Here is a 6,123-nt window from a genome sequence, read left to right as displayed (position 1 = left end):
ATATGGAACTGGCCAACTTCAGTGATTATGTGTGATTTAGTTGCAAATTGAAGAAAAGGCACTTCGTGACTTTTTCTTACTTCATACAGAAAAAAGTGTAAATTCTGACAAAATCTGATTTCTTGATGATTTGATATTTTATAATAGTGATTTTATCCTTTCAAAATATAGAGAAAAAGTAGAAATGAATGTCTAATAAGCCAATAAGTGCTCCTCTGCTGCCGTCTACTGGTTATAATTGTGATTTGATGTTTTTTAATTTTTTTTAATTTTACATAAGTGTTTGTTTACCACAAAGTATATTTTGGTCATCCCATTAAAAATAACATTCAAACTGGATCCTTTTAGAGCTTTAAAGTGCTGGAAATAATTGTGTGAAATGCTTGAAAGTCATTGATAAGTGCTTGAATTTCTCTCTCAAAAGGTTGTACAAACCCTCAAATGAATGATGTAATGCATTCGACTATTTCTAAAAACAACACCATGGTTACAGTTAAGTGTTACCGCTTCTGGTTTCCTGACGTATGTCAGCGCTGTTTATAACAGAGAATTCTGTGCAGAATTTGAATGATTCTCACTAGATCTCACAGCAACCTTATCATTGTGCGGCGAATTCAAACGCTTCTCACTGGATCTCGCAGCACTGTTGCATCTGTGCAGAAACAACAGTGTCGCAAAATCAACTTTGGCTCCCGAGTAAAGCTGTTCTGAGCTCGGACAAGTTTGTTTGCGTCAAGATGCTCAGCTGAAACGTAGCGCGGTTTAGTTTCGCTTTCGTTTCGTTTGCCATTTGATGTTTCTCAAATGCAAAAGAAATGGCAGCACTTATGAGTTGGACAATGCGGTGGTCGCGCCAGTGCAACCGCTCACAAAAATTAGTTGCACCGGCAGAAAAAAATGGTCGCAGTCTGGTGCCCTGATCTACTGGAATAATTGATAACTACTGAACTCCACAGCTTCACATTCAATAAAGGTCACACGGGCCAGCCCTAGATGTGGGTGTTGTAGTTGTGGCTACAGACCCCAGGAGGCAGGTGTTTGCGTGGCTGGCGCGTGCGTCTCTTGCGGTCCAGTTCACGTGTCACACTCTCGCTCTCTTCTCTCAGACTGTCAAAGTATGGCAGCTCCAGTAACTGCTCACAGGACAACCTCTCAGCCGGGTCCATCCGCAGACAACCCTGAGAAAGACAGGCAACAGACAGACAGACATGCTGGTACTGGTTCTGAGTGAGCAGCGGACTTCTGTATGATTGGTTTGTGTGTTTAACTGACCTTCATGAGGCTCAGAGCCTGGTACGAGATATTTGGGTACTTCAGTTCAAGAGGCTCCTGTAGATCAGACACATATCGAGTGCGAATAGGTCTACAGAAATAAACTTATGCAGAATCAAAACTTAATGATCATCTCACCACCTCCTGTGGTTCAGGGACACAAACTCCGCTGAAGAACTGGTTAGTGCTGAACACCTGCTGGTGTCGAGGAATCAACTCGCCTATGAACACAACAACACACAAATAAACTCTATTCATCACATGCATCCATTCACATATCATATGAACAGCTGGAGTTATGTGTGTTTCTTACCCAGAGTTTTCCTGATCAGATACAGCTGGTCTACATCGGATTTGCCTGGTCATAAAGGGGCACCAGAGAGCAGCTCTGCAAACACACAGCCTACTGCCCAGACGTCCACTGGCGGGCCGTACTGCGTGTCTCCTACTAGCAGTTCTGGAGCTCGGTACCACCGCGTCGCTACATAATCCGTGTAATAATCAAATGGACCCACTGGAAAAAGAGTGAGCTATTAGATGAATGGAAAGCTGAAGGTAGGGAGTGTGTGTGTGTGTGTGTGTGTGTGTGTGTATGGATTATGTGTGTACACGCACTGAGGTTCCTGGCAAAGCCAAAGTCACAGAGTTTGATGACCTGATGTTTGGTGATGAGAATATTTTCAGGCTTCACATCTCTGTGGATACACTAAAAACACATTTTTAAATCACTCGGAGAGTCTCCTAAAACATCTGATTTAAAAACAATATTAAGATGCTTTACTAAAATTACAATGACTCACTGACACTTCTTTCATAGAGTTATGAGGTAGTGGATCCACTAAAATAGGTGCTGGATCCAATTCTGGACTGTTCATGAAATGTATACAGGCCAAAACATGATATTGTGGATTTACTCAAATAGATGGCAGATCCAATTTGTGGAATTGGGGGTGTGGAAATTTGGTATTACATTTATTTCTAGACTTGTGATTGTAAAATAAAATAAAATAAAATCTTTTAAATTATTACATTTTTTATTCTAGGTGGCCTGTGAGCAATTTAAAAGTAAAATTACAAAATGTCAGAGTTAACATGTTAGTTTAAGATATTCAATTCATTCATAAATGTTTATTGCAGTCTATCTATCTATCTATCTATCTATCTATCTATTTAACAAATTTAAAGCATTTGAATACTTTTTGCAAAGTAAATATTTCCTAGATAATATTGTAATAACTTGCTTTAGTACAGTCACAATTTTTTAATTTAGAAAAAAAATTATTTATCAGAGTTATTAAAGTCCAACTAAAATGAAAACTAAAACCATAAAAAATTTAATTATTAATTTAAATGTAATATTTTTAATAATAATTATGCAAGATTTAAGTTTAAGATGTTGCCAGGCCAACAACTCATTTCATTTTTTTTCTTATTTTAAACAAGTTTAACTTAATGTACTGAAATAACTGAAAAAATAAATAAATAATAAGATCTATATAAACAAATAACAAAAACTACTAAAATGACAAAAATGCACAACAAAGTTACTAAAACTTACTCAAAAATTTAAATATATTAATGGAAACTGATTCAAAATATCAATAAATACTGTAAAATTATCTCAATGGTACTAAAATGATACTGTTCTTCATGTATTTAATATCACAAAATATTTTTCTAGTAGTATAAAAGCAGCTGCCTTTATATTTTAGAAAGGGGGTACTTTTTAACTCTTTAATCTGGGCAGAGGCATTAAATCTGAGAAAATAATCCTGTTAAGAAGGTAATAGAGTGGGAGAGAGCAGCAACAATTTTGCAATTCTTACATTTTGTTTGTGGCAGAAGTTCACAGCCTGAAGTGTTTGCCAGATGATGCTTTTAACCATGTGCTCTGGAACGCTGAGTGAACACACACAAACACATACACACAAAAAGTGCTACAATGCAGTTACCGGAACACACACCTCATTTTCTACTTTAACTACTTCTCTGCTCCTACTGAACTCCACACTAACCCTATAGGTTCTGATGATATAGTTTGTATGTGCGTGTATGAGTGCTCTATTGTGTGAGCGTTGTTGATTCTTGACTTGTAAATCAAGAGGACGACACATAAAGAGTTAAATGTTGTTAAATGTTTAACTGCGTCTCCCTCAAGTGCACCACAGAGGACAAATGCATCCTGCTGTAAACATTCCACCAAAGACATGCTGGGCGTCATAGCAACAAAAACACAATATGTGTGTTAGTATGAGAAACACAGAGCTGTTTTATAGGTGTGTCTGCATGTGTGTGTGTTCTCACCCTCTTGGGTATCTGTCCAGCTCATTTAGGACGGTGTGGTCGCAGTACTCAAACACCAGGTGCAGTTTTCTCTTTCTTCTGAACACCTCGATCAGATTCACCAGGTTTGGATGTTTCAGTTGCTAAATACACACAATTTAATGAACAAATTAGGATTTGTATGTGTGAAAATATATCCAAAATAGTCTAAGAACACTTACTATTTAGTTCGAATGCTGCAAGTTTGTGTAAAACCTAAGAATCATGTTTTCCAGTATTGTTTGAGAAGTTTTAAGAAGCATTTTGTGCTTTAACGAAAGGAAGAATGTCTGATCATCTGTTCAGAGGAGTTCACATGGCCGATGTCACAAATGTACTTATTTTTATAGTGAGCAAATACTGCAGAGTCTTAAATATTTATTATTCATTTTGCATCATTAAAATCCTAAAACTTTATTTAAAGGTTTTAAATGATAAAACTTCCATATTTTCAATGCAGTCTGAGACTTCTGAACCCACTTTTTATGTATACATTTGATTTAGCATTCAAGTGTTTACACAAATGTTTAATAAGATAAGCAGCCTTAAGTCTTATCAAATGTGTTTCATACACCCCATATCACTGTTGATATTAACCAAAACTTTTTTAAATTTTGATAATTGAAATAAAGCTCAAATAAAATAAAATATACATATTAGATGGAAAAACTTTATTAGATGGAAATGTTGCCTTGGCAACTAACTGAAATAAATTAGTTGAAGTACTAAAATTACTAAAACTAAAACTAAAATTAAAATAAAACTTAATGGACATATTTGTATTTATTTTAAATATTTCCATTAAACTTTATTTTCGTTGTTATTAATGAATTAATAATTTTATTTTATATTATTAACCATTTTATTATCAATAATACAAAATAAAATGAATTTATTAATAAAAATGACAAAAGCACATAACAAATTACTAAAATTAAAATGAAAACCTACAAAAAAAAGGTAATTGAAAATATTAACAAATATCGTAATAGTAGGCCTATATAAACAATACGAAAATAACACGGCTCCATATAACAGAAACAGATCAGCATCCACCCCAGAATAAATCCTAGAACCATCTTCAACTGCAAGAGTTCAGAAGTTTAGAGATTTTAATAAACTGGAACTTCCTTTAAAGACAAAATAGTAGATTTTTAAACATGATCACAGAATATTTTTACAGCCCAGAGTCAAATAAATGAACTAAAGTCTGTGGTACAGTAACATTCTGACCAGAAAAAAAAAGGGAGGGGAAGGGAACAACAAGAATGTTCATCCATCCATTCATGCATAGCAGAGTGAAATTAATTGGTGAGCCAGTGTTGGCTGACATGTCAGATCTTCAAAGGGCCACTGCTTCGCTCTCAGCTCAAAAGAAAGTGTTTGCAAATCACAAGAGCTCCAGACACTGATTATTAAAACAGTCTGTCGCCACGCGTCCACTAATGAGACAAAAAATACTACTAATACTATTCTTCAAGTCTAGAAATGATGACAGTAGCAAAACAAAATCAAGAAGACTTCCTCCTGAAACAACATCTTAAACTGCTTTGCTGGTCTTGTAGTCTGTTGGCTGATTCTAGACACTTTATACCTGACCATCCTACAAAGCCAGCTTGTCCAGGATGGGGAACCATCTTTAACAAGTTAAGACCAACAAACCATTTTAGGCTGGTTTAAACTGGGATTATATCATCAGGGTTTACCTTCAGCATGCGGATTTCTCTGAGCGCTATTTTCTTAATGCTGGGATCATCCTCAGACTCCACAAACTTCTTGATGGCAACGATCTGTCCAGTGTCTTTATTCCTGCACTTGAACACGACGCCGTACGAGCCTTCGCCGATCTTACTGATCTTCTCATACTTCTCCATCTCTGTGACACCAGCAGAACACACTTATGAAACTGCCTCACCTTGATTTTGATTGAAATGTGAAAAAATAGAGCCAAATATGTTGTTTGTAAATGACACATACTGTACATGGCTGAAGATAAAAATGCTATTACATTTTATATGAACTTTATTCCCTGTTACAGCGTAATTACACAAAGAATTACTACTAGTAAGTACATGTAACAAGGACACTGTAAAATAAAGTATTACCAAAAATCCTTACTGTAACGTATATTGTTCAGGGCCTCTTACCTTTTTAAACATTTTGAATTTGAAAATTGTTTGAACATTTAGAAATGGTTGTGGGCTCCTAAAGGTTCACATTTGACCCCACTAAGACACCAAACTTTATTCCTCACATTATTTTTTTTATTTACATATTATCTACAGGTCACTAAACTTTATTTCTTAATTAAATTCTTTTAACTTAGATGGCAATTAATTTGAGGTGCTGAAAGGAAGGCATTGCTGTTATATAACATGACTGTGGTAGAATAGATCATTTCTAGTCAAGTCTAACGCAAGGCTCGAAATTGCGACCATTTTGGTCGCATATGCTCCCGAAATTTAATCTGTGCGACCTCAAAATATATTTGGGAGCATTTGTGCGAGTGCATATAATGGCGCTTTTCCA

The 6,123-nt window shown here is 35.6% G+C and overlaps 1 pseudogene; it reads right to left on the bottom strand.

The window, feature by feature from the left end:
• The window catches only part of LOC107654919 (cyclin-dependent kinase-like 1), an 8,979-nt pseudogene that overhangs the window by 1,829 nt on the left and 1,027 nt on the right, over positions 1-6,123 (bottom strand).

This window comes from Sinocyclocheilus anshuiensis, unplaced genomic scaffold (assembly GCF_001515605.1).
Source record: "Sinocyclocheilus anshuiensis isolate Anshui unplaced genomic scaffold, SAMN03320099.WGS_v1.1 scaffold487, whole genome shotgun sequence".
Taxonomy (NCBI): Eukaryota; Metazoa; Chordata; class Actinopteri; order Cypriniformes; family Cyprinidae; genus Sinocyclocheilus; species Sinocyclocheilus anshuiensis.
The sequence above is the reverse complement of the archived record's forward strand: the minus strand, read 5'-3'. Positions and strand labels throughout refer to the sequence as shown.